General features: G+C 38.1%; 1 long non-coding RNA gene across 1 annotated transcript in view; it reads right to left on the bottom strand.

The window, feature by feature from the left end:
• Positions 1 to 6207: 6207 nt before the first annotated feature.
• LOC130916413 (uncharacterized) overlaps positions 6208 to 22935 on the bottom strand; it is a 91090-nt gene continuing 74362 nt past the window's right edge. Inside the window, exon 4 of the long non-coding RNA XR_009063278.1 lies at positions 6208 to 6335. This is a non-coding gene — a long non-coding RNA (uncharacterized LOC130916413). The remainder of the gene's footprint in view (positions 6336 to 22935) is intronic.

Consider the following 22935-nt stretch of genomic DNA (forward strand, 5'->3'; position numbering starts at 1 on the left):
CGTAATTTTCGCACTATAAGGTGCACCTGACTATAAGCCGATACCTAACAAATTTGACACGAAAACAGCCACGCTGGACTATAAGCCGCAGCTGTCCTCACTGTATTATGAGATATTTACACCAAAAGATATTAACTGGTAACATTTTATTTGACAGCGGCATCATACGACTGTCATAAGACCAAATGAACCACCATGAAGCTTTGAACCAATTGGCTGCAAAGCTTTGGCCATCACTGCTCCCTAGGGGGAGACAGTCAACCTCTGCTGCCACCTGTTGTCAACACTGTTGTTGTCCAACATGACTCCTAGCATGCATTACAGCGCTAGAGATGTAAATCACAATCAAAATTCATGTTCTGTGCTAATTATTTCTACAGTTAATGTTCCAGTTGTTTCATTACTTGCTAGTAATGGTATTTGGTAACAATTCATTTGACAGTGGCACCATAAGACAATCATAATCATGACATGACACTGCCATTAGCATTATTAAATGCTCAAAACAAAGTGCATTTAATGTTATGCAGAAAATTATCTCACTTTTGACTGGATGTAAAAGATCCGAGCTGGACATAAATGGAGTAAGTGACACAATTTACCGAGTGACATTTAATGTCATCTTTCATAAGCATTCAGTAATGCCTATGATAGTGTTGTCTCATAATAATGACAGTCTTATGACGCCGCTGTCAAATAAAGTGTTACCTATTAACTCATTCACTCCCAGCCATTTTCATCAGAGCCAAGCCCTTCGCTCCCGGCCGTTTTTCTGGATTTTGACTGATTTTGCAAGGCCCACAGAAAATTCTGTTCTATTGCTATATAAACATGGAAGCTACCAAAAGCTGCTTCTTTCAGCAGAAAAAAAAGTAAGTTCATATCTTTTTCCATTCTTTAGAAATCAGCATTAGAAAATAGCTTAGTTTGAGCAATTTTCCAATTTCTGACGAAAAAAACTGAGAAAATGAACTTTTTGTAAACGCATACATTTCAAACATAACTGACTTTAACACAGCTATTTTTTGCATTAGTTACATCCCAAACATCTGAATAATGTTTTCCTTTTACAAAATATTATAATGAACAAGACAAATAGAGCTTTTCATAGCAAAGTAACAATTTGTTTACACATGACTACTGAGATGACGACGCCTGTTGTCGCTGTTGTCGCCGCGTCTGCCGTGTAAACTTTTCCCTCATCGTTGTCTGTCTCACGAAGATGGATTATTTTTGAATCGCTGCAGGGTCTGCTTGGCGAGGCCGCTGCACGGTGGTCTCAGTCGTTTTGCTCCGTTGTCCAGCGCCTGGCATTCCAGACGTCCTCTCGGTTGTTTTGTTCAGTCGTCCGCCGCCTGGCATACTGCCACCAACGCTACGACCGTGCTGCCCGGCCTTTCACTGCTGTTGAATCGGGTTGCGGGTCTTTACAAAATGCGCTACTGCCCTCCAGTTGCCAGTTTTATTGCTTTAAAATGGGTATGGAGCCTTGTTTTTTGTTTCTCAGATCGATCGCAAGCTATAGATTCTTCTTGTTAAAAAAAAAAAAAAAAAAACGCAAAAGGCGTATAAATACGTTTTTGGGATAATGAAGCATTTAAAAATAGAGCGTATTTACACATTTCTGGGAGCAAATGAGTTCACACAAATAAATCAACAAATAAGCCGGACTGGACTGTAAGCCGCGGGATTCGAAATGAAGGAAAAAAGTAGCGGCTTATAGTCCGAAAATTACGGTAGTTGATTGTACATTAAAAATTCTAAGAAGTGCGCAATTTATTGTTGAACAATGTAAGTTGATCAACAAAATCAAAGTGGAGATCATTACATACTGTGATCAGCAAAGGCACTGTGGATTTGAGAACCATAGTCTAAGGCCATGTTTACACCACAACAATCTTAATAATGCAAAAGTGTCATTTTGCAGTTATTTTAATTCTGCCTTCACACGACCAATATGTGTGGGGAAAAGTGCTTGCACATGGATGCGCAAAAGTGCATGAAACCTTTAATTTGCCGTTATAGTATGCATTCCCAATGAGTAGGTGGCGGCACCACCGAAACTTGATTCTTGCGTGTAACCCTTCCTTTCTGCTGTTTCCTCTTTTGTCCTAGTCAAATAACAACATGGCGAAGCGCATCAGGCTATAATTGGAGTAGTGAATCTGACAAATATATTGGTGCATTATTGTCACCTACTGTTCCAGAGTACGGAAGTCCGTTGTCACCCGAAACTCACTTTTGCGCTGTCAACCGTTCAGACAGCGATGGCAGGGGAGAGCATTTTCATGATTTTCACTCCGGAAGGGGTATTCAAATTTTTTGTTTTCAGCCCCCCAAAATGCAGTCGCCATGTAAACGATAGGGCTCTCTGAAAAAGTTTTTGCGTTTTCAACCCTGTTGCTGTTGTTGTGTTAACGGCCCCTACATGAAGATAAAATAAAGCAAGCCAAGATCCATTTAGATTTATGATCCAGCAGGAAGCATTATTTTGCAAAAGCAGGAGTTCAGAACATTCGGTATGTCAACCAGGTCTAACAGAGCATCATAACACAACCTAATATTTTTCTAGTGTAAGTACCATATTGACCCGAATATAAGACGGCCATGATTAAAAGACGACCCCCTCTTTTTCAAGACTCAAGGTTGAAAAAAGACTTTTTGAACACCAAATTATTTTTTATACAGAAAGTAATTAGAGTACATCCAAAACAAATGATTATAACAATATATTTGAGAGAAAAAGCATGTTATTTTGCCTCATTCAAATCTTAATACCTGAACATTTAAATATGTAAACTAAAGTGCAATCACATTCGTAAATGAATGGCTTCTGGTTTTTGAAATGTAAATAAACCAATCTATTGTGATAAAACAACAAAATTGCAATAACTGAATTAACCATCAAAGTGAAATCTAACTCTAACTGTAGTCTCGAAACAAATCTGAATAAGGAAAAACATTGCAATAAAATCATGCAAACTGGTTAAACTTGAGAGTAGCTGAGATCTGTCATGACAGAAAATCCCTTCAATGATATCTGGCACCATTTAGCGTCGTGAATAAGAAAGTAGCTGAGATCTGTCATGACAGAACATCACTGCAATGATATCTGGCGCCATCTAGCGTCGTGAATGGGTATAATGTCTAGACCGCGAATATAAGACGAGCCCCTCTTTTTCAGTCTTATTTCAATGCAAAAACACCGTCTTATATCCGCCCAATACGGTAATATCGCCAGGCAATATTCTGACAATTACTGTCACGTGTTCTATAACATGATAACTTTGAAAATGCACACTATGCAATTTGAATGTGAGCCACTTTATTCACTTACATATCACAGCACAATTACATCTTGTTGATATTCTTATAAAGAATTTTGAACATGAAGATCTTTAGATGAAATTCAAGCACCAGTTTTGAACTGATTTCTGTTTGTTTGTGAAATGTCCTGATCCTTTTGGTCATGATAATCATTTCATCTCCAAATTATGCTGTAATCCACCCAGTAAATCCATCCAGGTAACAGTATTTCCCTAAAGTTAAAACTCGACTGCCATGAGTAGAGTCGAAAAATGTTTCTATTAAAGAAATGTGTAAACAGTCATTGTTTAAAGAGTGCATCAATAACTGCTGACATAGTTAAATCTAAAGTGCTGCACAAGGAAGAGGAGGAGGCTGGTTGTATGTGTATATAATTAATTAATTCTACCAGCGCATTATTTATGACTTATATGATATACTGGTGCGCTTTATAATATTACTGAATGTGCATATTTTCCAAAGGGAGACACTGGAGTAATTATGCAGAATGTCTTTTACCGCGAATGTACAATATTAATTACAGGCGTGGTTGTTTATCAATGGCCAAGCGGCGTTTAAAAGCTGTTTGGAAGATTGCCACCATGACCCAGCCTTGTCTACTATCTCTTTCTGCTCAACTGTTTATAACAGCAAATAACTGTGAGCAGTATCCATACCACTTTTAATAGACTAGAAGATAAATCATGGTTAAATCAAAAGATAAATTCGATGATAATGTGATGACCGCCAAAAAGAGTGTCTTCAATGTGTGTGTTCATGTATGCTGAGAGGGAGAGAGAGAAAAAGAATTGTAGGGGGGCCCTAAACATCAGAAACTGAATTGCAGCTGAAAACATACCAGTCTTTCGCAAAAAAAATTGCATATTGTGATAAAGTTCATTATTTTCTGTAATGTTCTGATAAACATTGATATTCATATATTTTAGATTCATTACACACAATTGAAGTAGATCAAGCCTTTTATTGTTTTGACATTGATGATTTTGGCAAAAAAGTCAAGAAAAACCAAAAATCCCTATCTCAAAAAATTAGCATATTTTATATTATTATTATTACTATTATATTACAGCTGACCAATCCAAAAACTTGTTTTTTAATACAAAAAGAGTCAACCTTCAATTAATTATATCAGCTATGCACTCAATATTTGGTCAGGAATCCTTTTGTAGAAATGACTGCTTCAATGCGGCGTGGCATGGAGGCAATCAGCCTGTGGCACTGCTGAGGTGTTACAGAGGCCTAGGATGCTTCGATAGCAGCCTTAAGCTCATCCACAGTGTTGGATCTGGTGTCTCTCAGATTCCTCTTCACAATATCCCACAGATTCTATATGGGGCTCAGGTCAGGAGAGTTGGCAGGCCAATTGAGCACAGTAATGCCATGGTCAGTAAACCATTTACCAGTGGTTTTGGCACTGTGAGCAGGTGCCAGGTCGTGCTGAAAAATCTTCATCTCCATAAAGCTTTTTAGCAGATGGAAGCATGAAGTGCTCCAAAATCTCCTGATAGCTAGCTGCATTGACCCTTCCCTTGATAAAACACAGTAGACCAACGCCAGCAGCTGACATGGCACCCCAGACCATCACTGACTGTGGGTACTTCACACTGGACTTCAGGCATTTTGGCATTTCCTTCTTCCCAGTCTTCCTCCAAACTCCAGCACCTTGATTTCCGAATGACATGCAAAATTAACTTTCATCTGAAAAAAGTACTTTGGACCACTGAGCAACAGTCCAGTGCTGCTTCTCTATAGCCCAGGTCAGGCGCTTCTGCCGCTGTTTCAGGTTAAAAAGTGGCTTGACCTGTGGAATGTGGCACCTGTAGACCATTTCCAGCACACGCCTGTGCACGGTAGCTCTGGATGTTTCTACTCCAGACTCAGTCCACTGTTTCTGCAGGTCCCCCAAGGTCTGGAATCGGCCCTTCTCCACAATCTTTCTCAGGGTGCGGTTACCTCTTCTGGTTGTGCAGCGTTTCCTGCCACACATTTTCCTTCCCACAGACTTCCCACGGAGATGCCTTGATACAGCACTCTGGGAACAGCCTATTCACTCAGAAATTTCTTTCTGTGTCTTAGCCTTTTGCTTGAGGATGTCAGTGGTGGCCTTCTGGGCAGCAGTCAGGTCGGCAGTTTGCCCATGACTGCGGTTTTGAGTAATGAACCAGGCTAGGAGTTTTTAAATGCCTCAGGAATCTTTCGCAGTGGTTTTGAGTTAATTCATTGATTCAGATGATTAGGTTAGTAGCTTCTTTAGAGTACCTTTTCATGATATGCTAATTTTTTCAGATAGGGATTTTTGGCTCTTCTTGACTTTTTTTGCCAAAATCATCAATATTAAAACAATAAAAGACTTGAACTACTTCAGTTTTGTGTAATGAATCTAAAATATATGAAAGTCTAATGTTTATCAGTAGATTATCAGAATATGCTATTTTTTTTTAGATAGTCCTTCTCAAAAAGTAGTTTACTAGTATTATAGTCAAACTATAACACCCTTGGTCAAAAGCTTTGAGACATTTCACCATTCAGTCGGATGAAAAAGTGCCCAATTTCTTTTTACCGTGGGTGTAGGTGCTAAAATTCAATAAACCGTTTAAAATCCTAGATTTGACACTATGCTTTATTCACATAGGCTGTAGGCATACATCTGGGTCAAGTGGATAACTTATGCACTTTATATAAATACTTCCTTCAATGTCACCTCTTCCTCAAATCCATTATTTTATTAAATGTTTTGCACTTTATAAGTAATAGGAATAAATCTGCCCAAGAGCGACAAGGACAAAATCGATGTTTAGTAATTTATAACCACAATATTTCGGCGTTTTGGGATAGCAAATAATTTCATTTTACAATTCTTACATCATTATTGAATTAATACACCTAATAACCATTTAATTGTTCAAATCAAGAATTGCTTTACATGGAATCAATGCTTTTTTTACCGCTGATTCCTGGAGGGGGACTACAGTGTGGAGTGAGAGTTCTCGAAATTTTCCTCTCTTGTCCTAAAAGAGGAATTTCGACAGATGAAACTATCTTCTTCTCTCTTGTGATTGACTTCTTAAAATTCTAAAATATCTTAACAGCTCACATAGACTACCACACGCGCACACACACACTTTTTTTTAATGGGTATAAAATGAAGCAAATTCAACGTCACAATTGTCAGGTTATCGTGTCATTAAGTGTACGCAAGAAGGTCAGCGGCTCATAAAAAATGTGATGGGTTACATATGCCTTTGTACATAGAAACGTGCATTGAAGTGCACTGCTCTCCCCACATTAGAGCATGCAGGACAGCTCTGAAGGGGACAGAGTGCTGGATTGAAACTGTACCGTGTGTCTTCACTGCCCTCTGTAGGATAGAGACTACCTATTACGCTCTTATTGCCACATCACTACTTTATTCATGCATTCGTCTTATTTTAAAAACAATTTTATAAATACATGTTTACAATATAACACATTTTTTGACACGTGTTTTTTCAACATTGATATTGGAGTTACTATTTGTGTAAAAGAGTTAATATTGGAGTTCAATCTTGAGAGTCAAGTGTTTCGGTCAATATAACGTAGTTGCTGTTTACATGCAACTATTGTTACATTAACCTTTCTGGACAAATAATTAAATTCACAAATGACCATTCTAAAGTTATTGGTGGAGTAATAGGAATGATTGCTTGACATTCAAATACGTATGTACAGCTGCATTTCTGTGACACTCATATTTAGATTCAAATTAGTGTGTAAAGTACTTGTAGCTGATGTTAATGTAACCCTAAAGTTATGTAGTTTAAAATGTGTATTAAAAAAACTCATCAAACTGAATTTTAGGCTTGGAAATACCGAATCAATTTCATCAATACAAAAGTTTCCAGAGCGAAATATGTCTGCCTCGAACTTCCGGTTCAGAAAAAACAACATGAATTACGGTTGAAGTAAGCAGTGTGTGTTGACAAAGTTAAAACTGCAAAATTAAAGCAGAGGAACTCACTGAATCTCCAAAAATGGATTCAGCGCAACGTAGATGAGATTGTATGATTGTTCTTAACACTTTGTTGATCATTCATGGACAAAATTATAATAACCTGTCAGCCTGTGTTTACATGAGGTATAGATTGATACGCTGGCCACTTGAATGACTAAAATGAGGTGAAATTACAATTTATATTACATTTGCCGAATGCAAAAGGGCTGACACGGATTTTGTTGTTACAAGGAAATATTATAAGGTATGTTTTGTACATATAAACAAAAATAGTATGCCATTCTTTATTATTGCAGATATTGATCACAATAAAACATTTGGACAAAATGATTCCATTTCTTGTTTTATTTAAAACACTTGGTACATTTGCAAAACAGGTCAATAAATAACAATTTATAGAATTATTAGAAAAAAATAGCATACGAGAATGTGATATCGGACAGCAAAGCTCCAGAGTGGCTTGAGAGCCTCACCAAACTTTGACCCGACATTACACAGACCCTCAGCGGACTACAGATGGGCTTTCTTCCAATGTTGTCGGTAATTTCAGCTCCAATAGCGTATCTTAAAGTTACTGCAGTTAAAAAGCTCGTAGTTGGATCTCGGGATTGAGTTGACGGTCCGCCGCGAGGCGAGCCACCGCCTCAAACAGCGTTTTCCACCTGCAAACAAAAAACTTTTAACTCATTTATGCGTTGACACAATTGTGCCATCTACACGTACTGATTGGCAACAGGCTAGCAGCAGATACAGTAGTTGTAGTAAATAATATTAAGGATCATCATAACTACAATCTTCATCGCAATAACAATATCAAAGACAACAAATCGTTTCATGCGCAAGATTTTAGCTTTAGTATTTTTTGAGCACCGGACACATGAAAATGCAGGGATAGGAAGAACAAACCTTTCATAACACAGCGGCAACATGGCTACAAAAACAACCGGTCTTTGTGGTGGCACGAGTTTGGTTCCACATCTGCCTTCATGAACATGTTGTCCTCCCCTGTTGTGATGATGGCAGATGGATGCGGTATTTCCAAATGGTCTTTTTTAAGGGATTTTGATGAGCAATGTTATTCCAGCTCCACTGTTGTTTTGAATGGAGAAATTGTAAAACGGAAGTTCCTAGCAGACATAAGGAAGTAAAGCGGACGTACCTCGGAAACTTGTCTATAATTCTACTGTGATGCTTATTATATCTTCCTCATATAGTGGCGCTGGAAGTGGGGTGCTAAGGGTGTTCCAGTACCCCCTGGGGTTGGTGAGGGGAGGAAAAAAAGTGTTTAAGTAGAATTTTTTGTTTGTGAAAAATAAATCAATAAGTAAATCATATTGAAACAATAGCATATTTAACTTTGGGGATTAAATACGTATATATGTTGAAAAAGGTTTTATTTGTTACTAACATGGTCACCACCAGTGTTGTTAATAACGGTGTTAGAGTATAACAGCGTTACTAACGGCGTTATTTTTTTCAGTAGTGAGTAATCTAATTAATTACTTTTCCCAACTTTGCAACTCCGTTACTGTTACTGAGACTGTAAAGGCGTGCATTACTTTGCGTTACTACGTTGGTAGAATGACGCGAGAAAAAAAAACGCAGCGAGAGGAGTGGGAGTAGGAAAGAGGGAGTTGTGACGCCATTGCAAACTCGATGCTAGGCTAGGTGGCTCCAATAACACCTGACTGTAGCCGACAGCCTACAAACTACGCCCACATGATGCTACGCTAGATATCACAAGTATATGAACTAGATGTAAAATGATAGACTTGCCGGCGTTGGTAAACAGCCGCTATCTTAAAGCAGTAGACTTCTCAGAAAGGCTCTGTTGTAGAGAACATTCCTAGCGAACCTAAGTAACTTTTTATCTAAAATACTCCTAAATCGGCGAAATCTTGACTTGAATCTATCTTTAAATGATGAAGCAGTTTTAAAACTTTAACGTGTCGAAAGTAGACAGAAGGCAACTGATGAAATAACGGGAGCAATTCTAACAACTTTAACGGTTGATTAACAACATTAAATGACTTCCAAACATAGCAAAGGTTACTATCTAGTAATGGAACTATCCACAATACCCCTGTGTCTAGTTAAGTTTAGCGTAAAGAATTGGGCTAGGGCGACTGTCCCAAAAACCCTTTGAACTTCACATAGTGTGACCTATGTTTTTTGTTTTTGAATGGAAAAAAAAAAACATGAAAAGTTAAAACTAGTTATTTTGCCAAGTAACTAATTACTCTTACATTCAGGAAACTGATTTACTAACTCAATTACTTTTTGGAAGAAGTAATTTGTAACTGTAATTAATTACTTTTTTAAAGTAAGATTAACAACACTGGTCACCACCTGACGCCTTGCTGGCTACTAGGTCACACTGAATAGGGCACCATTGGAAGGGAAAAGTTAACTGTTGACAGAGGAGGTGTTAACATGGCACTAAAACGAATTTGAGAGTTTTTCTTTACAAAAACAGCGAAGTTTTCTCAAATTTAATTTGAGGTCGAACATTTTTACCAGATGACTTGAATAGCTCTGTTTAGGAAGACTTTGGTTGACTCACCATGTTTTTGTCATAGTGTATATTTTATTAGATTGTTTCCCCCTCCGAGTTTCCCCCTTGTTTTTCTCATTCATCCTTGTATTCTTAATTATTTTTCTTTATCTTATATTCTTTAAACAATTCATCATATTCTTTATTATACAAATGTTATATTAGTTTATGTAATGTTTTATTCTTGCATTAAAGATTCAAGGTGCTTCAATTTATTTTAATTGTATTTATTTTTCATTTATTTAAGAACTGAAAGTGCAAAAAATAGCAAAACCGCAATATATGATTGTATTTATATAACGCCATTTAATCCAGGATAAGGGGGTTTATCTGTGAATGATGAAGATTGCTATATATAAAAAGGGTTACAGGAAGCCATGTCTTGGCACACATATTGCTTTTATGAAGCAAACCAAAAGTTTACGTGTTCAAAAAAATAATAATAATAATAATCGCACATGTTGCGATAGGACTATTGCGCATGCGCATATCGCAATGGCAATATTCAAACGACATATTCCTTGCATGGAGAAAAAGCACAGGCATGACAAATTTGGACCGAAACGGCTGTTTTGGGATGGGAAAACAAAATTAGATCCTCAGCACCCCTTGCCTTGAGTGACTTCCAGCACCCCTGACCTCACACATCAGACTTTCAGACCCTTCTAGGTGGAGTGTGCATGTCCTTTCTGTGCTTAAGTTTTTTTTACCCCCTACATTCCAAATACATTTAGTTCAATGAAGTCTTTAAACTGTCATTAGGCATGAACGTGAGTGAATTATTGTCTACTGTATACGGTGTGAGCCCAGTTATTGACTAGTGACCAGTCACGGGGTTGCTTCAAATTAGAGTGGTTGACCTCCTGATCAATTTCATGCAGGGTCCTTGATACTTTTTCATGAGTCCTGTTATGATATGCAGTACATCCCCAACCACTTTTGTGTCCAGCGGTAAATCTTGTGTCAGGAGCTAATTTTCTTTCATGTCCATTTCACAGTAAAAACCAGAAAAGGATGATTTTCACCAAAATTGCTGGCTTCTTCTAGTATGCCGGACTGGGTCCTTGACACTTTTTTGCGTGCCCTTACAGATCCCATCTCCCGATTTCATATTCATTGATGAAACCGATGGCTAATATTTTCTAACTTTTAAAGAGCTGCCATCAAGTAATTTCTTCCGTTTACCTGTATGTTGTCTATATTTCCATTTCCACACACATTGGTGAGTTTTCAGGCCCTAATAATTTGACTGAGCAATAACGCAAAACGAATCCTGTTTAAATGCTTTAAAAAATGCTAGTTGTAAAACCTACAGCGCCATCTTTATCCTGTATTTGACCTCCTATGTCGTCAACATCTGTGTGCGCTTACTCACCGCCTTGACTCACTCCCTCTCTCTCTCCTCACGGTTCAAGCTACGGTCTCCTCGGCCCTCTGTTTGCCTTCTTGAATGCCTCCTCACTGTCTAGGCCGTACGAGGTAAATGTGTCAGAGTACTATATTTAGGTTGCACTTACAACAAAAAGCATAATTGGTGGAGATTAAATCCGAAAAATTTGTACACACATCCAATTGCGGCCTAATCCGTATCTTCGCAGACTGTCAGAATTTAGTATCAAATAACTTCATGAACGCACTGGGGTTCGAGAGTGATCTTATAGATATACAGTAAGACTGACCTGGCTCTTTAAGGATCGAGGGGGCGGGGGGAAGTCACGATGTGGGAATCACTAGTGCACGAGGACAGAGAGAGCAGCTGCTGTCACTTTCAATGGCGTCAAATATTCCTTTCCTGGCATCACTGCCGGCTTGGACGTTTTTTACGGGATTGAATAAGTGTAAATCTAGTGGGAGTCATCCAGTCACAGTAGTAGTAAGATGTTATCAGGTACAGTACATTGCAGTCAATGAGCGCTTACATCATTGGTGCATTGTCACAAGCTGATATGTATCATATAACCTGGTTTCAAATGTCCTATCCCATGTGGGGTTGGGATTTCCATTCATCAGTTTTATTTCGCATTTTCAAAAATACCAAAAAAAAAAAAAAATTAACGGGGGAAAAATGAATTTTGAAAAAAGGCTGAACGTCTTCTATGCTTGGAGACGGAGGATATTTTTTTAATCAGTTTATGAAGAAAATGAAAATGTGACATATGGAAACACGTCCAGCAGTTAAACAGTGATTATTATAGCATGTGTTCCCACCAGCGACAAAGAAATGCAGTAGATGAGTAGGTTAAGTATATTTGAGACTGATTGAAACCTAGTCCAATTTTGGCACACAAAACCCATAAAATGTGGCCCTTTCAGCTAGTCTTCATGAGCTAAATGCTGCTGAACAATTACTTGCAAAAAGTCGTTCACATGCATACATTCCAATAAACACAGAGAACAACACAATGGTCTCCTTCCAGATAATTCCAACAGTATTCTTAATTCTAAAGTTGTTATTCAGCGCTGTGAATGCTGAAAGATAATGACCAAACTTCTTGCAAAATCTGACAGGTTGATTAGGAATATTATTATTAGGAATATATATTTTTACTTAATCATTTTTGTGCAAAAAGTTTGATCCATTCAGTTGTAAACCTAACAATCCACCTTACTGCTGCAGTGAAGTTAAAATGTCATATGAATATACTACCAACCGGTTATCAAAGAGAATGCATTCCGGACATTTTCTCCTTTTTCTTTAGTTTTAAACCTCCCACAATCTTCCAATTTATTAATTCATACACACGCTGTACTTTTAAACCAACCAACTTCAAGAAATCCTTCCATTGCCGCTTGTCACTCCTTGTTGAAATTTAAAACAAAGAAGTAAGGAATATGTACTTGGAGCAAATGTTCAGCCAAACCATAAATATTCACCCAATGAATTTTATCTGAACCGTTACATAAAATATAAAGGTTTATATGTCGATTATAGGTCTATATATATATATATATATATGTCTATTCCAACTTAAACATGGAGTAACAAGACAAAAATATTTTGCTGAGTGGAAAGTCTATTACTGACACTTACAATAGTATAGGACCTTCTCTGCATCGTCTTTTTGCTCTCACATATGCTGCATTGTTTTTCCAGGTCAATCTTAGTGCTGACCGGAATTTGTGTGTAAAAAGTGGTATTACACTAAAAATGCACTGTTAGAAACCAATAACAAAACACCTTTTAAGTTAGAATTGGGTGGCCTTCATACCAGCTCTCACAAAAACCTCAAATGAAATTTAAAACAGCAATTTGGCTATTTTAGTTCAAATAAGCATGTGCTGGTATGATACTCTGATGGTATGATAACCTTAAGTTAAAATATCACAGTTTGACGGTATTAAGGTATTACAATTACAGCTTTAAAATGTGTTACTTTGAGATATCTGGGTTTAAAAAAAAACTTTTTTTCCATTGAACAGCATTTTTTTTCAAAACACATTAGCAAATTGGAACATAAGTATAATGTTAAGTTAAATAAATAATATTCTTAATAAAATCAAAATAAATGCAGTCCTTTAGGTGAGCCTAAACTCACAGCCACAGCTCAACATTATTACCATCAGAACAAAATTAATTATTTCCCATAAAAAGCAAATGTGTATCACTCATACCATGTTTACATTATACACACTCTTTCTCAACACAGACAGGGGGACAATTGCCACGTTTTACCACCACTAGACACACTAAACACGGCGGAGTTAACTCTCGTAGCTGGTGGGAAACGTTCATGTCAGTGTTAATCAACCTTTAGTTTTGTATAAACGCGAAATCATATTGGAGATATTGCTTCCTCGGCAGCCACCCTCCGCAAACATGTTTTACATGTCGGTTGGCCCTCCTCCTGTAAGTCGCAGCCGTCTGTCACTTTCCTGTAGGCGAAGTATTCCCATACCAGTGATTTCCTTTTCTTTGATGGGGGGAAAAAGTTCAGGAGTTTCACCTACTCCAGCCATTGTGTAGCACAGCTGACTCACTGACACTGAGCAACAACCGGTGGGGGACGGTTGAGCCTTGCAGCTGCAAGTGAGGGATTTCGCCATGCATTTTTGGGACATTAAAAAAAAAAAGCTAATACCTGAGGGACGGTATGATGGAATTTTTTTGCGGTTTTGAAACCTTGACGTTTTCACACCACACTATACCTGAAACCGGTAATCAGCACATGTCTATGTTCAAATAATTGTTTTTTTGTTTGTTTGTTTGTTTGTTTTTTTCCTTACGTTAATTAGTTGTATCGCAGGATATTTACCAATTCGGAAATAAGGACTAGTTCTATGGTTAGTATTTTTTTTCCTCTTCCTCTACGATCTTGCCATAGTGCACACCCAATTTGTGACATCACTCCTACTGATGTAGATGGATAGATTTTGATGTATCACAAAGGTAAAATGGCTTAAACTCCAATGTTGATTTTTGCTCTTTAAAAGTGACAAAGTAACTTGATTTTGGAGGGAGTCATCTGGGAAAAACAGCATAGTTTAGAATATTCACGGTCTGACTGTCATGTCTTTCTTCCAATTACATGACAGCAGTTGTGATGTGCTCTCTTGCCACTCGCATTTGATCTGTCACAATATACTCCCTTCCATATTAGGAGAGCAGCAGTGCCAAACACGCAGTGTGTACGTGCGTGTGCATGAGTGTGTGTGTGTATACTGCGCAAAGAAGAGACGCATGGAGGCTTCAACTGCCAAAGCACATAAGATGCACTAATCCGCCATGATCTGTGACTTCCCCCACTTGTGACTCGTGACTTGTGTGGTTATTCAGGACATTGATCTTAAACGGGCCTACTGCTCGCTGATTACTCTGCTGGCCAGCTGAGGACGAGATCACTCAACTGGCAGAACTTGTGTGTTCTCTGTACAGACCGCATTGGTTGAAAAACTAAAAAAAAAAAAATCATAATAAAGATCACTCAATAAAAAAGCCGGAAAAATTCTCAAGTTTACAGCACAATTTTCATTATCTTTTTAAATTGCTGAAATTAGCCTATTTTAAAGATTGTTTAGTTTCATGAAAAAAAGGCCACTGCTTACATTAACCCTCCACTGCAGGGTTGCTACTTGTTGAGCACCAAGACTTAAAAAGTGAATGCAAACTTTGAAATGAATAAGAATCCCTGTAAGGATAGTGAAGGCATGGATTCAAAATATCAAAAACGTTCTCTTGAAGACAGCACTTTATCAGCAGACCCCTTAATTCAATCAATTATTGTATGCAAAGCAAGTTTTATTTGTATAAGACTATTCATACTCAAGGAAAATCCATAGGGCATTACCAAAGGAACGATGATTAAAAACAGGATTAGTGAAAAAGATAAATGTGATGATAAAACAAACATAAAAGCTGGATAAATGAAAAGATAAACAAAACAGATGACGAATGACAAAGCAGATTGTTGAGGTGAAATCTTATAATAACAGCATAGTGACAAGTAGAAATCATATTGTGGATTTATAAAACAGAAAGGTCACCACGGAGTCAGAATTTTTTGTATTTTTTTTTCATGACACATTATGCACATTAAAATGTAATATACTGCAAAGATATCGAAAACATTAACTTTTTATAATGATAAGGAAATAAATATATAAGTAGCCTAACAGAAACGAACAAGAATAAGTCCAAATGTGCACGTTTACATAGATTTTCTGAACCTGCCCATGAGAACAAATGAAATTAAAATCCCTTCGACTCTCTTTCTTTTCTCTTAATGATCTGATCAATTTTCCGTTAAATTGTCTTTTTTTATCGCATTAATTCAACAAGTTGTTCGTTAACTCTGTTTTGATCTTTTTACTTTTTTTCTTTGTTCCAGAAAACATGTACCAATCAGAGCTAACTATCCATGCTGATCACATTTCAGTCTGTCAGCGGACAACTGAGTCCAAGGTGGTTTGTTGCATGCGCACATCGATGAGACTAGTCAAACTCAGAAACACTGAAACAGAGCCACTGGGTAGAACTATGAGGAATAAATAAATAATAAATTCTTCTTGTTCCTGCTCTTGTCGGGTGCGGACGTGTTTCACCTCCTCTCCTACGCTCTACTATCTGCTATCTTGTTGTTAGTCAGTCAGCTTTTTTGTATTTTTTCTCTGTGGACCAGCTGTTGCTGACTTTTAATTTGAAAATATGGATTTGATTAGTTGGTCTCTCAGTGCGATTGACAAGATTTTTTCAACAAGACACAGCGACCCAGGAGAGTCATCCTGCCCGGATGGAACCTTAGTGGCAGGCTTCATAAGGGAATCATGGGACCACTGGAAGCACGCTTGTCTCATTGTCCTATCCTTGGAAGATATCAAGGATATTTGGCTGTTTCCGTGACGGTCGTGGAGTTTCTTCTGCTTGGCTTGGGAGGAGTCCTGCTGTACCAGAAAGTTTCCAAGACGGCAGCTTTCAAGGAAATTGACAAATTGTCCACAGATCAAACGGTGCAATTCAAGGCTTTGGAGGACCGGGTGAAAGCTCTTATTCCGTGAGAGGTAGAAGTCATCTGGCGCCAAATGACGGAGCTGTTGAGGCAGACCGTGACAGTTGGCAATGACTAAGGTCTCGCCTTTGCCATGATGAGCGCCATTTTGACTGACGACCAAGTGTATTTGGACATATTAAATTTTTGATTTGGCTTTATTGATTATAATTTTTCCTCTCCCTTTTCCTCACACCGTCACCCCCACCCTCCCTTCCTTTCCTCCAGGGAGAGCCACGCAGATGGTCCTTATCTCATGCCCTTGATCTTTCCTCGCAAGACCGGTTGCAGAGTTCTGTGAATTTTATTTTGTCTGCATGCACACACAAATACTGATATACATACGCACAATCACGCATCCACACACACACACCCCAATCCGCTCCCGGCCTTCGACTATCACTTTTCCTCCTACCAGCCATGACTGGGATGTTCCTTATTGTTGTATAAAAAATTCCTGCACATGACCCGTGCGTCGTGTCATATCCCTGCTATGTTCACTCAAAAAACTGATCCAAGCCCTTCTTTAATGTAACACATTAAATTTTTGTTTGATTTGCTAAAACAAATCTATTAAATACGAAATATATGTAAATTTCATAGTGTCAACGTAATAATTTCACCTTCACATTCAGAACTCAAAATGAATGTGTTTCATTTGAATTGGGACCACCCATTGCGCATGTGCAAAGCAACACGCGCTCAGCCTCTGTTCATCCCCGTCTGGACTTGCTTTTTCACCGACAACTTCTTTCGGCGCTGCTGCAGGGTTATACTTTACAGAGACGCTCAAAGGTGCTGTAATCCCACTCATTGGTGAGTACGTGATTATGTAATATTTTAGTGAAGTCAGACATTGCGTGCTTGCTAGCTAGCTAGCTAGCTAGCTAAACTACACGAGGGAGAGTTTATATAACTTGTGGAATGCGACAAATGGCATCGGCACTCTTGCACCTTGCATAATCTATTATATCGTGGGGCTAAATGTAAATGTGCATTTATATTTTGTATATGATTTTCTGTTTGTTGTTTAGCGTTTAACTTAAATTTGTTTTGTGTGTTCAGTCATCTGCTGCTGAGGATGCAGAAAGGGACATCGCCACTACAGTCATGGGGATTTACACAATCAGAAGAGATGGACATGAGGAGCCAGAGGACGTGAGAATTGTGATTGAGGGCATATGGATAGGCTGACTGGACTCAAAGAAATTTAAATGTTATTCAGGTTCTGTTTTGTACTTTTACATGTGTGTTGTACATATACATTTAATATTCGTTTGCAGGCGTTACATATTGCACTTTATGGTAAGGTTTCATGTTTAATTAGAGCTGGTTATACCATGCCTTAGCCTTTGCAAATATTGTACTTATTGTTGTACTAGGACTTGTGCTACTTTGAACCACTTTTGAAGTCAGTCATGCACGGTCTTCATCATAGAGGAAAAAACTTAAGAGAATGTTTTTTATCATTATTTTGATGAGTTCCATGTTGATGATAGGTATACTGTAAATTGGGATGCGTTTTTATTTGTTTTAAATAAAAACACTAACCAGACTTTGTGTTCTGTCTGATATGAGGGTCAATTGAAGTATGAGAAAAAATATTTTAGACTATATTAATTTGAGTTAAACAAATGTAAATAAGTTGAGGCCAGATAAAGTACTAATTTTATTTTGGCTGTATTTGATAAAAATGAATTTGACGAACTCAATTTTATCATATTACAAGGGGGTACTTAGTTTGAGTTGGGGCTACATAAATTTAATGGATGGAAATCCTGCCCAAAATGTATTTGTGTTCATCCAATGAGTTATTTTTTTCTGTGTATGATGTGTGTTTATTGTAACTTGCAACTCCTCTGTCATTTCTGAAGAGAGAGAAAGTTGGCAGTGCGGTTCATGTTCAGCAGCCCGATGCTCACCGATCTAATGGAATTCGTTGTCATGTCTGTGTCAATGACTATTAAAGATCTGTATTCCTCTGTATTCCTGTAAATATCGGTGGAAACAAATTACACTAAACAAACACTGTATTAGGCTTGTTGTTAACACTTTATGTAAATCTGACATTAGTAGATTGTTTATTTCTTGGAAATGCATGTATGACAGCCTTGAAGGTTTTTTTTTTTTTTTTTTTAATCATGGGATGTTGACAGTTGCCGTCATATCTTCGGGATCAAAGCACAGTTACAATCCGTTAAGGCCCCGAATCTTTTACCAGAACGGCGTACCTGACCATTTCGGCCCACTTTCACCCCTGTCTATGACACAGTGCACAAAGTGTTCAGACTAAATCTAAATGTGCTGAGAGTTTAAGATCTCAAGTGATCAGGGAGATGTTCCACCAGATCTGTTTGCTTATGTTTCGAGTTGACAAAAAAAAAACGACGATTTTAATCCATTAAAATAATGTACACTTCATACTGAAAAAAACTTCCAAATTTAAGAAATATAACGATACAAAAGTTGAACAAAGAAAAGTGATGGATATTGTAACAATTCAGACGAACGGCCGTGGTGCAGTCGGTAGCTTGAATTTTCTCGGACTAAAGTGTCAACGATTCGATTCCTGACTACAACTACCTACCGTCAAATTGCCCCATGCATTGGCACCAGAACCGTTGGTTCGTGAAAGTGTGCGTGAATTGGTTAATGTGAGCTAATGTAAACCGTGTTGGGCACGGTAAAAAAACGAACAAACATATGAGTAACCTACCTTTACCAATTTTTAAAAGTACATCTTTATTCTTGTTATAGTGCTGATTTTAACCTGTGACAAAAAAACACTTGGCCTAAAGAGGCTTTAGATTTTTTCAATTTCATTTTTATTTATTTTTTTTATTTTTATTTTTTTCAAAAGAAATAGGACTTAAAAGTATAAATTTTAAAATTGTCATTAAAAGCTGTCAAATAAAACAGTATGTGAAACAATTCTCAGAATTGCAGCAGAGATGTTAATTGGCCCAAACTAAGGGTATAGAGCGACACTCTGTGCAGTAGGTTTGCATCATTGGAATTTGTTTTGCAGGCCTCCAACTATGTCTCATCATACCCCCATTTCAGATTCAATGATAGAGCCTATCTAGTCAAATGAAAAGCCATTTTTTCACATTTCCTTAAATTCCTAAAAAGGGTGCAAGGATGTTAATGAGCACTTGATGCAGAAGGCGAATAATTTGATGTCATTCAAATTAGCATGGATGAGCATTCTAGTTTAATCAAATTACCTTTAAGTACACTTTCCTATTGAATGGCTGGCAAAACACAATGGCTTTATAGTGACATATCCCCTGTTTACAAATAAAGTACAATTTATATAATGAAGCTTTAGTAAAAGTAGTGAGTGCTGGCGAAATGCTTTAAGACGTCATTTAGTTGATTGGAAGACGCAAACACTGGTCAGGCGTCAGGATATATATCTTTGGGTGCCTTAAGTCCCAACCCTCCCCAGTTTCCCTCCGGCTAGCCTACCAGTAACCTCTGCCCTATTCAGTTTAGCCAGTACCGGGGGTTAATTCCATGTCCTGAAGCTGAAACAACAGGATCACAGCCACAGCACTAATACTCAATAGACACTGACCTACTTTGTAGGATTAGGCGTGGGGGAAAAAACTGATCCGTTGCCCTAATGCCAGAAATGAAAACGATCTAATGGTCCTAACTGTTTTGTTTAATCTAAGAGCATGCTTGTGTTATTTATTTCTCATTACGGGAATGCAGCTTCTACTGATGGGATTAAATGGCCACTCTGGCTCCTTTTCATGAGCTGACCTCTCAACATGATCACAAAGTCAAAAAACCATCTGGCTGGACACTCCCGTTGTGTGTCCCTGGTTTGCGTCTTTTGTGTTTTTACAGAGTGAAAGTGATCACTCATCCCCACCGCACATAGTGGGAATTTTTGCGATGTTGCATATTAAAGCAAAAAGATGTCACAAAGGACAACATGGGGAGCTAGATGTTAGCATGTCTGCCTCATAGTTGAAAGCTCCGTTTTTGAGTGGGTGTGTGTGTGTTTAGGCTCATTGACTTTAAATTGTCTATAGGTCTGAATGTGAGTGTGAATGGTTGTTTGCCTGCGTGTGTTATTGCTGTGAATTGGCAACCAGTCCAGGTTGTAATCCCACTTCATTCAGCAAAAGATAGCTGGGATAGACTCCAGCTCACCCGGGACCCTAATGAAGTACAAGGGCTATATAAAATTGATGGATGGATGCCTCAGTGATGTTTCTCATTGACTCCATTGAGCCTTTGGAATATTACCAACAAACACATCATTTGAGGCCCACCACAAACGACTTGTTGACATACTGTTTCCTTCTTATGCAAATTAATCAAACGGATGCGTGAGCGCCCACGGCTGCCGCACAACAATCAAAATCTATTTTTCTGCTCCATTACATCACCACCAGGGGGCACTTGATTCCTGGAGCGTGCAAGTGTTTGTGTTTGACAAATTGCCACAGAGGTAACGTACTCAGCCGAGGGAAGGAGGCTTTTACAATCAGCCTCCGATGACCCACGTCTGATTTTATACGCGCGTAATCTGCTCCACAGTGGCAGCCTGCACGTGACCATGAAAGACATGCTTCACTGATATCTTCAGTCTTGGAAGAGACACTCTTATTAACAAGCTGCCAATTTGCCATGAAATACAGAAATAGGTGTACCACTAATCCATTCATATGTACAAGTTATTCATGTAATTCTGTACATTTCAATAAGACTCTTTGGATCTTGAAATGTACATAAAATGCAGTGTAATGTAAATACCAGAGATGTCCCAGGTCCGATCACGTCATTTTCAAAGTATCGGAATCGGCAAAAAAATATCGGCCATGCCTTTTTTTAATATAATTTTTTTTTTGTTTTTAATTAAATCGTTTTCTAATTGTATTTAACGTTACAGACATAATATGTTACACTCATCCAGAGTCTTTAGTTTAGGCTTAAGGTAGGGTTATCAAATTTATCCCGATAAAGGTGGTAGTTAATTTTTTTAAAAATGTATCATGTTAAAATATTTAACGCAATTAATGCATGCGTTGCACGACCCACTCACGCATTGTCGCGCTCAATCTGTAACGCCGTTTTACCTATATAGAGAGATAAAAGGCAGCGTAAAATGAGTAGAGTGAATTTTCGCAGCCTTTGGAGCCTTTTTTAATTGGCTAAAGCCTTACAATCCCTCCCCCTACGATTAGAAATATCATGGGGAGCAATGTGGGGAAGCAAGGTAGCAATTGATCTTTTTCTTAATACCTTATGTTATTTCCCAACGCAGAGAAGATATATCAATTGGTAGCACTACGCACAGTCATGGTTCCACTTCCCATCATGCATTTTGGCATGGTTCCAGTATCATTTACGGAAAGCTCAACAAATACACTAGATGGCAATATTTAGTCACAATATACAAAGTCACAAGTCTTTCTATCCGTGGATCCCTCTCACAGAAAGAATGTTAATAATGTAAATGCCATCTTGAGGATGTATTGTCATAATAAACAAATACAGTACTTATGTACTGTATGATGAATGTATATATTCGTCCGAGTTTTATTCATTTTTTTCTTAATGCATTGCCAAAATGTATATGATCGGGAAAAATTATCGGGAATGACTGGAATTGAATCTGGAGCAAAATAAAAAGCAATCGGATCAGGAAATATCGGGATCGGCAGATACTCAAACTAAAACGGTCGGGATCGGATCGGGAGCAAAAAAAACATGATCGGAACAACCCTAGTAAATACCTCTGACGGACGCAATCAAAAGAGTTGAGTCACCACACAAATTGGCGCCCAAGCACAAGGCGATGAAAAAAAAAACTTTGGAATCGTTGCTTTTCACTCTCCAGACAAACTAATTTACTTTTATGAGGCATCAGCATTATTGAAAATTCATCTCCACCCCGAAAAGATGGAAAATTAAAGTTTTAATAAATTTGTACCCCGATTTCACCGATCAGCACAGAATGAATTAGCTACCGTAAGTAAATCTAGAAAAGAGCACACGAAAAAGTCTCAAGGACAGATTCACAAAATTGATCAGATAGTTTGTCTCTCTGCCTTAAAACTGCCAAATCCCGTGACTCTTTCATGGACTAAAAATGACTTCTGATCAGAAATATCCAAGAAGGATTTGCAATGATAAATAGCATACCACACAAATGCTAATTTTAGACAGCAAGGCTGCGGGACATCACCATCGTAAACCGGAAGGGGGTCAATAGAGAAGAGCGCTCGCGTACAACCAATGCTAGTACTGCTTGCTTTCTGCTGGTGGAGCTTGTAGAAACGACTCTAGACATTACGACCGTCCATATATGAAGGATGTTTTCTTCATACGTTTCCCGAAGCCAAAAACTCGGAGGGAAATATGTGAACAATGGATTAACTTGTGCGGCGGTACAAAAGACCAGTTTAACGCCAGCAAGGTGAAGCCATTCACCTTCATATGCAGTAAACATTTTGTTGGGGGCCATGGCCATTGCCTGCCCCAAAGATGTAAGCCATTTTGATATTTTTACTTATTTTTTTGCGAGGCGTTTTGCCGTGCTGCTTCTGTCTGTCTGAGAA

Source organism: Corythoichthys intestinalis, chromosome 5, assembly GCF_030265065.1.
Source record: "Corythoichthys intestinalis isolate RoL2023-P3 chromosome 5, ASM3026506v1, whole genome shotgun sequence".
Lineage (NCBI taxonomy): Eukaryota > Metazoa > Chordata > Actinopteri > Syngnathiformes > Syngnathidae > Corythoichthys > Corythoichthys intestinalis.